Source organism: Pseudoliparis swirei, chromosome 18 (genome assembly GCF_029220125.1).
Source record: "Pseudoliparis swirei isolate HS2019 ecotype Mariana Trench chromosome 18, NWPU_hadal_v1, whole genome shotgun sequence".
Lineage (NCBI taxonomy): Eukaryota > Metazoa > Chordata > Actinopteri > Perciformes > Liparidae > Pseudoliparis > Pseudoliparis swirei.
Genome location: NC_079405.1, coordinates 11,767,244 through 11,778,197, shown reverse-complemented (window position 1 = coordinate 11,778,197; position 10,954 = coordinate 11,767,244).

Below are 10,954 nucleotides of genomic sequence, written 5' to 3'. Positions count from 1 at the left end.
TTCATTGTCAATGTTGACTGGAGTTGAGACCAGAGTCCAAATAGTAATTTCTCCTGTGAATTCTCTTAACAATCATATCCGACAGACCTGGTCACATTCGACTCAAAACTAATAGATCTCGTCATGACACTGGCTCCTTCATTTATTAAGTGTGGCAGAAGATTTGCCTTAAAGTGCCCATCCTAGTGGTGTGGAGCATAGTAACAAAAACAGCTGACATGAGAATGTGCTCCAGTGAACACAGGTCCCCTGTTTCTGGCAGCTGCCAAACAATGTAAATCTTTAAAGGAGCTCATGTGGTCATCCAGAAATACGACACTCCTAAAACAGAGCGGTCTGCATAAGAACTTCCTATAACAACTGAGGCACCAGGTATGGTTCTGAGGGTGTTGCTTTTTCACGACTCAAAGAAACAATGTATTTATGGAGCTTTCAATATGCTTTTTGAGTTTGCAGACATATACTTAAGATGTCCTTTTGTCTTAAGGCATTGAATTGAAGAGCTGATAGCATCATCTAAAGTTAAACAGAACACTTTTGTCTTTCAACATTACTTCCATTTGCTGCCTCCATTTACAAAGGCAAATTCTAGTTTCATCTCTTTCCATCCTGTAAGCTCCTTGCTCTCAGACTAGTCTTTTCAGGCTCAGCCGACGAGTTGCTGCCTCTGATGGCAATCTCCTGAGCTACCTAAACATACTATTCGCTGAGCTCTCCGAGTTCTGCCAAATGAAATCTGGCTAACACGAAACAGCATCCCCCCTTTAGCTCTAAGGGCCATATCACACACAATAGTTGAGTTTTGAATTTAGCTTATGGACCATTTCAGCTGGATTACCTCCCTTGGTCCATCAACTTTGATGCGTTTGTCCCAATCTAATTTCAAATGTTGTCTTGACATAGCACTTAACCCGAAATTGTTCCTGAGCTGTTCTATGGTAGTCCATTTTGTCAACTCTTCTGAAATTATATTGTTTGCGATAGCGGCATTTTCTGTATGAACAGCCTTAGAGAAGTCTCAGAAGAACTGCATTTCAGTGCGTTCCTGTCCATTTCCAAGCCCAAACACTGAACAATCGCTGGCCATGATAGTGAACCTTACGTCCTTTGAGCAGTATAACACAGTTGGTTAGAACAGAAAGTGCAGACTTCACCAGGAATGAAATTTGATATTTTGTTTCAGCTTGTAGTGCCCCGTTACCTGTTTAACGGTGGGCCACTCTGGCTGCTCATTGCAAAGGTTTAGACAGCGTGCCACTACGACCAAGAGTCCTGATAATTTCTCCTGTGGTTTTATTAACAATCATTATTTTCGTACAGACCTGGCTCACATTCCGACGGTCAAATACTGTTAGGTCTCGTCAATCAGCAACACCTGGCCTCCCACTTCACCTCATTAAGTAGGGACAAACGACACCTTAAAAGCAAACTTGCCCCACCTAGTGGTGGGAGGTCCAAAGTAACAAAACATAAGAAAATGGCTCCTACAGGCCAATTTTCTGGAGCGAAACAATTAATCATACATTACATGTGGCCAGTTACACAGAGCAACGTTGACAAAACTACTCACTTGTAAAACCGGTCTCCTCACTAATACACTCCTATGTCAACCCTGATGAGGCCTGTATGTTTCCGGACGGTCAGATATCACCTTTACCTTGCCTACAATGAATTTGACAAATGTTTAAAGTCAATCTGGCCAATTTTTGTCTCAGAGTGTTCAGACATGCAGCTAGTCCTTTCTTTCTGATCTTAGGAAGCTTTTCATTCCATTTTAACTTGCGTGGCATGTCTGTAGCATCTCAAAGTACAATGTCCTCCATGATTACAACGATTTTTCCATGCTGCCTAGCCTTCCACTTTTCTGCTCTAACAGAGGACAAATACGTCCATGTAGCTCTTGACATTTAATTCATCTCAAATTGTTGAAGAGCTGCCCAGATAGCCTTCACTCTGGAGCCATGGTGAGATGCTGCTCGAGGCTACTCCTCGTGAAGCTCCAATTCATAACATCCTGTTTGCTGAGCCTCACAAATCTCATGCTTTATAAAATCTGGGAAATGGAATCAGCCACCGAGAATTCCTGAATTGTTGAAGGATAATCCTCATAAAGGGGTGTGTTATGCATATTGCATTGTAACGCTGTTGAGTTTCTCCAGGTTCATTAATCTTGAATGCGTGTTGTGAAAACACCAAGATTACATCACATAATTGGTGTTTTAATTGTCGGAGTCCTGTTGAATAACTCTCTGTTGGTTAAACAGAATGATCTTCTGTGAATGATTTTCTTGCTGGCGTGAACGGTGCTTAGGAATTTAAGCATTCTTTTTGCAAGTTCGAGATTTCAAGCCCTTTTCGAAACACAATCATTTTCATACTCTAGCTTTGACCCTATTCGTATTCAGATGTCATTCATTTGTCTTTCTCCTTTTGATCGTTTCAGCTGTTTCATTTAGACTTCAGCAGAAGGTCAGCCTTCTGATCCTAAAGGACAGTCGCACTAAGATTGTATATGAGATTATGTTCCTTTCAATTATGGATAAATTGGAAGATGCGTTACTGCACTCCCCCATGATGACACTACAGTTGAGGACCATAGGCCACATTCACTCGTAAAAACTTTTTGGCTTAGTTTGACAATTTCCTAATTTACTCTCTGTTAAAACATCAAAAATCTGGTATACTGTTGATTCACAAAGACATGATTTCAATGTACCTATTATGTGATACCTGTGTGCATCATCAAACAAATTCCTGAGACTGATTGCTTTTGAAGAGCCTTTTGTCCTTGCAGAGTCTTTCTTTTCCTGAAGGGCTTCTGTCAATGCAGTCCTTCAAGAATCCAGGTATTGACAGCTGTTCTCACATTGTCCTGATGAACGTCTGAATGTTCTTGGTATTCAGTCTCCCATAGCTTTGGCCACGGTCCACAGGCGCCGTTGCAAGCTCAGCTGCCCGCAATGTAACGCCGGTCCTGAGTCCTTTGTCGCCCATTCACCACTGAGCGGCTTCTGGAGTTTAACGCGGGATCAAATTCATCCTTTAGTGTCTCGTGAATTTTGGATGACTTTAAAATCGATCTCCCTTTCGTCTCCCGGATGCACTCACTCCTCCATCTCCTGAGGTTGTAGAGCTTCTGCATATGCCATCTTTCATATTTCTGCATTAGTCCAAATATAATTTACTCCTAGTCACATCAACCTTCACAAATGCTGTTATGTCTCTGCAGCCCTTCGTAATCTCGCTCTCCAGGCATCCAGAGATTCCATGTAGGAGCTGATATTAATATCATCAATGTGTCTAGTTCGAAGAGTCTTTGCTTCAAGTCATACTCTGAGCCATGTCTGGAAACTTTTACCAATCTGAGTCCTTACTGGATTGTCCAGATGATAACTATGCCTGTTTTCTAGCTATCCATCACAATGCCAAATGTAGTGATAAATAGGCATCGCAAGAGTGGATCAAAGCGAAGATGGTAATTTCTCTTGTAATGGTGCAAGATTCTGTGTCGTTAAGTGCTGTTCTTCAAATGTCTTGTAACAGTACTTTAGAGCACCCTGTATTGAGGAATTTATCCCTTTTAGTGGTGTGTTGGATGATACACTCATTTATATCCATTGGTTTTGCTTTATTTGGGGCATAGTGCATGTCTGAAAATGCACTGGTACTGTTAGTGTGAGTCAGATGATATTCTTAATTAGACATTAATAGCATGTAGGTTTATCTTGGACTTAGGCATTTAACATACAGCTCTTTTGACAAGTAGATTCTCAATTCATCTAAGCCAATTGTTTTTAATTAAACAATCATCTTTGGAAGCATTCATAACTTACAATGTAGTTTGCATGTTTCAGCTATTGTCAGTGTTAATTCATTCTCCTTATGCAATTATTGACCCCTTTGCTTTCCAACTGTTCTTGTGAGCTCAACCAAGCATGTTTTACTCCTCTCAAGGCCAGCTTACACTAACTGTTAATTGCATTCACTATTCCCTAGACTTCTAAAGATATTGGACAAGTCATTGAAATTGTTAGGCTTAACTTAAATTTACCCAATCATATACCTCAAGTTGTGTGGTCTTCCATTCAGGAGCACTCATTCAATCAGTAATAATAGCATTGATTTCTAGCATTCTATTTGTAAACATTTCTGTATTTACCTAAATTTCGTAAAACTCTCACTATTTCGTATACCTTAATGATTTCCCAGAGAACGTGAATTTCATGTAGCCTTTGGACCATCCTTCACTTAACCTTGTATCATAATTCCAACAATTGATCCCGAGACTGTTCATGCTCTTTGAATTCTTTTCTGGGCCTTTTGCAGATTATTGATCTTTCCTAGAGGTCTTTTTTTCTAATTCAGTTCCGTTGGCGTTAAGAACTTGATAGAAGTGGGTCCTTCCTTTCCGTGATGAACAGTTGCAATGTCCTGCTTCGGTACCCAGCTACTCTGCCTGCAGCCAACTCGGCTGCCGTGAAGCGCAGGATCGAGCCGCCTGCCGGCCTTCAGGGGCCGGGTTGTAGGTCTGCAGGCAGATGCCGGCTTCACGTACTCGGGCGCTTGCGTCTGCCCCTGAGCCCATCGTTTCCCAACGTGATAGTTGGTGACCGGTATCCTCATTCACTAATTCGGTGCTTTAGATTGCCTTCTGAGGACTAAAGTGGTTGTCCGTTCCTGTTAAGTGGGCCCTACTGGCTTTATGGATCGAATTTCCTCAGTCGCGCTATCAGTATGACCAAGATCCTATAATTCTCCTGTAGTTTATTAACATAATATTTGCAAGGTTGGATGTCAATTCCCTGTTGAACATTAACTTGATGATATGAAACAAGTAAACAACTTGGCTATGTACGAATTAGGCAACTGTCAACAGCTACGCTAAATGGGAAAATAGCTTTCCAATGAATAGCCCAAGTTACAACTCACTGGTCATATACAATATCACAGACTTGAATTCATTAAAACACATTGGAGGCATTTACATAGTACCTCAAAAACTAACCCTTCTAGAACTACTGAGACATTGCCTCCCTAATGATACACCACTGTTAAACAGCTTGGTAAATGTTACAATTTATTTCTGACCGCTCAGATGTGAGTAACATATGCTTAGATAGCTCAGTTGCAAACCCTGTAATCCAATCATACACCAAATATCTTATACATAACTAACATAACATACCTAAGCTTAGATAATGAAAGTAGAAATACAGTATACATCGTTCCAAGGTGCAGTAAAGATTCAACGCTGATACGTAACATAACATAGTCCCGTTTGTAGGCATATTGGTCATAGCCAAAGAATCAGAAATACATACGAAAAGTAATGCCATGTAGAAGAGAGAGCTGGTCACTATGAAAAGTCATCACCGCATACTTCAGCTTGTTAAGTAGTTGCATGCTAGATGTCCTACTGTGCTACATTACGCTAGCATGACATGGGGGAACCGGCTGAATGCTCTGTAACAGTGACTTCTATGATAGCATCATGTCCTGTGCAGAGTGCTATGTCCTTTTGAAGCTCTGCGATCTCCCCTGAGCCTCTCCTCATGCCCGTTAGCATCTGACTGAGCCTGGCTCCAGAGAGCATAGAATAGGGCTGTCATTCTTAAAATCTGTGGTTAGTAGCTATGCAATTTTTCTGCAACATTGACGGACTGATCTCATTAGTGGATATAGCCTGGAACCTTTAAAAATGACCAATGTAGCTGAGAAGAAGCCTACATGTAGCCGTGGGTTAGAAGCTGAATCAATACCCATACGGTTGGTACCGTGTAGAACCTGACAAAGATGCAGTTTAAAGGCGATCTGTTTTACCGTGACTCACGCGAATTTATCAAGCGTTGGTCTGGCTGATGGTGAAGGGAAGCTGAAGTTAGGGCTCACTCACATGATAGGGTGAGACAAGCAGTCATGACTGGTAAGGACAAGAGCTCAGCAATAACTGTGATGCTCAGTCGCTGTGATTATGGACAATCACGTTGCATTCTCATCCTATTAAGTGCAACATAGACGCTTGGACAATGTTCAAGTATGTATCACTTGCTTCATTTGACTTACGTAATCCAAAAGCGGATTAAATACAGGCTGTTCATTCAAATTGCCCCTAATCAGGAGTGAATAGGTCGCCCTCCTTACTTTGTAGGGCCTCACACTTGCTTCCGCGTATACCATGGTTCAGGTTGGAGTGTGTTGGATGTGCTTCACGACAATTGGGTTCACTCAGCCACTCACCACGGGTCTGGTCTCGAGGTTCACCTGGCAGCAGTTGTGAGACACTGCGGGTGAAGCTACAAGGAGGCTGCTCATCAAACTAGTATGTTTCAGGTTAGCGGGTGCGTATGCTGATGGCGAAAGATTCAGATTACCAGCTTGCATTACTTTGGTTCTAGCAAGTATTCTCTAGAGTCTGGTCAAGTGGAAAGCTCCTGCACACAGTCAGTGCTGCAGCTCAAGGCTGCTTAGACCAGTAGACTACGTTCACACTGCAAGCAATCATCAAAACTTGAGCAATCCCGATTAGGACTCCGTCCAGAACTTTGACCGCATGAACCTGAATTAGTTCGACCTCCATGGTTCCCTCTGACGCATTGCTCAGGAATTAATCCAATGACACGAGTTTTCGAATCACATCAGAGGTCAGGAGTGACAAGGGCTGGAAGTCAACAAATTACCTGTTAGTTTACACAGGGTATGCCTAAATAAGCATCCTTATCATTTTGTCTTAGCAAGTTCCATTGCACTGATTCTGGCACCTGAAGAGCTGTATCTACGAAGGACGTGCCTAACCGAAAGTGGGTAATAATCGAGGAATAGGCAGACCATCGCAAGGCTAACTTAAACCTTTACATCAGCAAAGGTTTGCTCATGCAGAATGTAAGACTGATTGTTGGAAGTGACGTAGTCACGTGAATAGCATAAAACATCTCAAGGGCTCACGATACCTGCGTAGTTAGAAGATGCGGATACCCAACTAAAAAGGACTTGCAATAGTTACAACCTGATAATTAACCTACTACCTGAACTCGTGCTGTCGTCGTGTCCTTTATCCATCGATTACATCCCAGCTGCTCTGCTGACTTACAATGTCTAGCATCTCACATCACTTTCTCCTTAAGACAACCAGTGCAAAAGTTTGAATCATGGCGTGCTATTTATCTTCGGACTGTTGAGCAGCTCCACAGAATCGTGCCCTTTCATTCATAGTACCAACTTCTCTGAACTGTCATGTAAACTAGGAGCTCACACTTTGGACGGTGATTTGTGAAGTAATGAAAAAGCTAGGATAATCGGACACCTGGAATGAGCGATTGATAAGGGCCATCCGTCAGTTTAGTACAGGCATGTTACAGGTATTTATTTACACATACAACGAGATACATCCAAAATGACTTAGTAAACTGAATCGGATGAGTGCTCTAGAATAGTTGAAACTCTGTTTGCACCATCTTCCAATATACACATGATTGTGCGACAAACCAGAGTATGGATACTTTCACCTGCTCGACTAAACTTTCGAATGGTGTCAAGGTGAGTAGACCGGAGGAAGAGTCTAGTGCCCATGGACAATGCATCAAGTTGACCAAGTATATGAGAGCTTCTATTGCAATCATCCTGAAAATGTATAGGAGACCACAGTGAGGATATGTTAAGTATTAACACACTAGTTTGAACAGCCTATTCTTATGTTTATCATTCTTACGAATTCATCTGTTAGGTACGTCACATAATTCCCTTTAACAGCATATTCAATCATTTAACATTCTTCTGTCTACCGCTGTTACTTAGAAGTCTGTTCCTCCACACACCGCTTAAAAGCAAAATCACTTTGTTCTAAAACAGATAAGATCTCCGACATTCTTTTCATTGAAAGACTCAGCTAAATAATGACTTTAGGTACCTGCTTCTCATTAGACTGAAATACATTTGATTGAAGTCCAATTGTCAAAAACTTCACGAGCCTTTCATGATTTCACACTGACATTCTGCTCAGTTTACAACAATGACATCGTAACTAGTAGCCTCTCTACATCAAGAAGCATCTTAGCACCTTGTGTGGACGTTCAGCTGCAGAGATCAGGTGAGGACACGGCACATGTGTGCTAATCAGAAGCATGCTCTATGACCTGTACAGTCAGGAAAGCAGTCATTGAATTGAACTTATGAAGATAACTCTTCCAGAACACCTTTAGTAAAATTCTGATGTAGGCTTGCAAAGGCTCACGATTTGGGTCAATAGTGCTGCATTGATCTCAATAATAATTCTTTCTCAAGTCAATAAAATAACTCACAATCTAATACTATCTAGTGACAATTCAGATGCAGATCAGTACTGAACTTCAGATTCCGCTTCGACTAGCAATGAATGCTTAAATAATTCTTTATTATTAAGATTACTTTATACTAATCTATTGCTTTCTTAACACTGTAAACACTGTACAAATGCTAAATATGCTAAAGTTGAGTTTAACATTGGGTCACCGTTTGTGCTCATTTCAATTGCATGTTGGTTATTTATACACATATTTTTACAACTTCAATTTCGATAGTTCGTCATAGGAAAATTGAACGTTTACAGGTGAAGGGATGTGAAGTTGGACGCCATCAATGTGGATGGCCTAATGCAGAACATGGACTCTTCCAATACTCATGGTTTCACCTGAGATTATATCAAATGAATATTCTAACATTTGTAAAAATCTACCACAGATAAGGTAACGGAGTGTCGGCTTTGTAATACATTCTTATGATCTATTGAGTTATTGGGTCTTGCATTTAACTTAAAGGTGCAGACACATGTCGGATGACAATGCTCACTTTGTCCCATAATTACGAAAAGTTCTTAGAGTAAAAGATCATAGATTCTAGCCTCCGTTACAGTTGTCTCCAAGTGACCTCAAAATTTTACAAGTGAAATATCACAGTTAAGCATGATGCAACAAAATCAATCCAATCAAATACGACTGGCACTCGAGATACCTTCAGGATAATTCATCTAAGTGAGATTCAAAACCAATTTCAAAGCATTTTTCGACTTAGAAATGTCGATTATATAAATGGGTGCATGTATATACCAAAATTTAGTAAAAAGGTGTAATACTCTAAAGAGCGGCTGGTGAAATAACTAGCTTAAGTGTAATCAAGTTGTACAACTGGTCTGGAACAAAGAAAGATGAAGAATCGTAATAGATAACTAAACCTGTTCTGGATCTGCATTTTGCATGCCTTTAAGCAACTTATTTCTGTCATGTACATTTTCACGACTACTGTTCATACACGTCTTCACGGGCAATTAATAGGTGAGTTAAACGCAATAGTTAAAGTTTCTAAACATGAAAATGGTCCAGCATAAGAGACAAAGTCTATCAAATCCATGGAATTGAAAGAAACAAGCCTATATCCTTAACTCCATCCAGAGTGTATCCTGAGATAAATTTGTCATGAGTTCAATACAAAGTCACTGAATATGTTATTGTCAAATGTCTGTTCAAATTATGAAATTAAATCTACATGCATCTTCTAAGGCTTTAAGTCTTGAACAAGAGAGTCAAGTCACCATTGTCATCATTCTGTAATGATCATTTCATTTAAAAATTTCTTAATTTATTCTAAGCATGTACTTCAGTTTCATACCTTACATCTGAATTATAATTTTAGTGACAATGTAGCGGTCTAAGCTGCTGTTTACAGCAAAGTGCCAGCTATGTCCTTTAGGTTGAATCATTAGTAAGTATCAAAGGGTTTTAAATGATATTAATTGCATTTTAATCTGCATAATTACTAAGCTCAGGGTTATACATACAATACAATACGATGAATTTTAGATAACAGATGAAATCTTAAATTTCAACACAATTATCGTCTGTCGTTTATCCCGATTCCTTTCGGAAAGTTAGGAAAAGAATAATTTACTACAAAGCAAAGATTGCAAAGATAAGTTTAGAATTGCCATTATAATGAATATTTCATTCAGTTAGAGTTTCTTCAAATAATAATCTCTTAGGTATTATCATTGTTCTTCACAAGGGTAACAATCAAGACTACGGCTGTATACAACTTAAAACTTGCCAATTGAAGTACTTCTTAGCAATCTCTTGTGTTATCATACTTGTGAAAACAACAGTATGCTCTAGACCTATTTCCAAACAAACCTCTTTCGTTGGGTCATTCATCTTTCATTAAGAAATAAGTTCACACTTGCTAAAGCTGTGAGCACATTGTATAGAGTTCTGTTAATGTCATAATGCATCTCAATGGCCCAAAAATTGTAAATATTGTGCAATCTGAAAGTCTGATATTTAGAACTCTTAGTCACCATGTCATTTACTGCCAGAATTTGACTCAGACTCTCATTAATTCCTTAATAATACTCATTCCAATGTCCACTAAAGCCTCATGCTTAGCAAACGAGGCAACCTTCGTCTCATCTCTGCACTATTTTCGGCAAATTACCAGTACATTCAAGCATCATTCAATCACATAATAAGCTTCAGGCTCCACTCTTATAGCAACACATTCGAACCACTATCTTGTAATTGTATTTAATTCACCAAAGGCACACGTTTAAAATGTCAGTCTTTCAAATTTCTAGTGCAGATTGACATCTAGCTGTTTTTAATTCTACTAAGTGCACACCAGCTAGCTCCAAGACAAACAGGGATTGCAGGGTTTAGGAACCTTGGAAACTGCAGTTGTGCTTTGGGTCATATTGCAAGTTAATCCGGTCTATATGAGATTGTCGATTGTTCATTACCCTAACTAGTATTGGACGCTACTTTCCCTGTAAACCCAAGTTGGATGTTGCAACAATCTTGATTACCGGTTTGCGTTCTTACTTTTTGGATTGTGATGCGAATGATCCATCACAAGATTTGCAGCAACCTTTTGATGCAAGTCTGTGCTTGCCAGGTCAAAAAGTCTTTCAGCAGCAATCTGGTTTAGACACATTCTC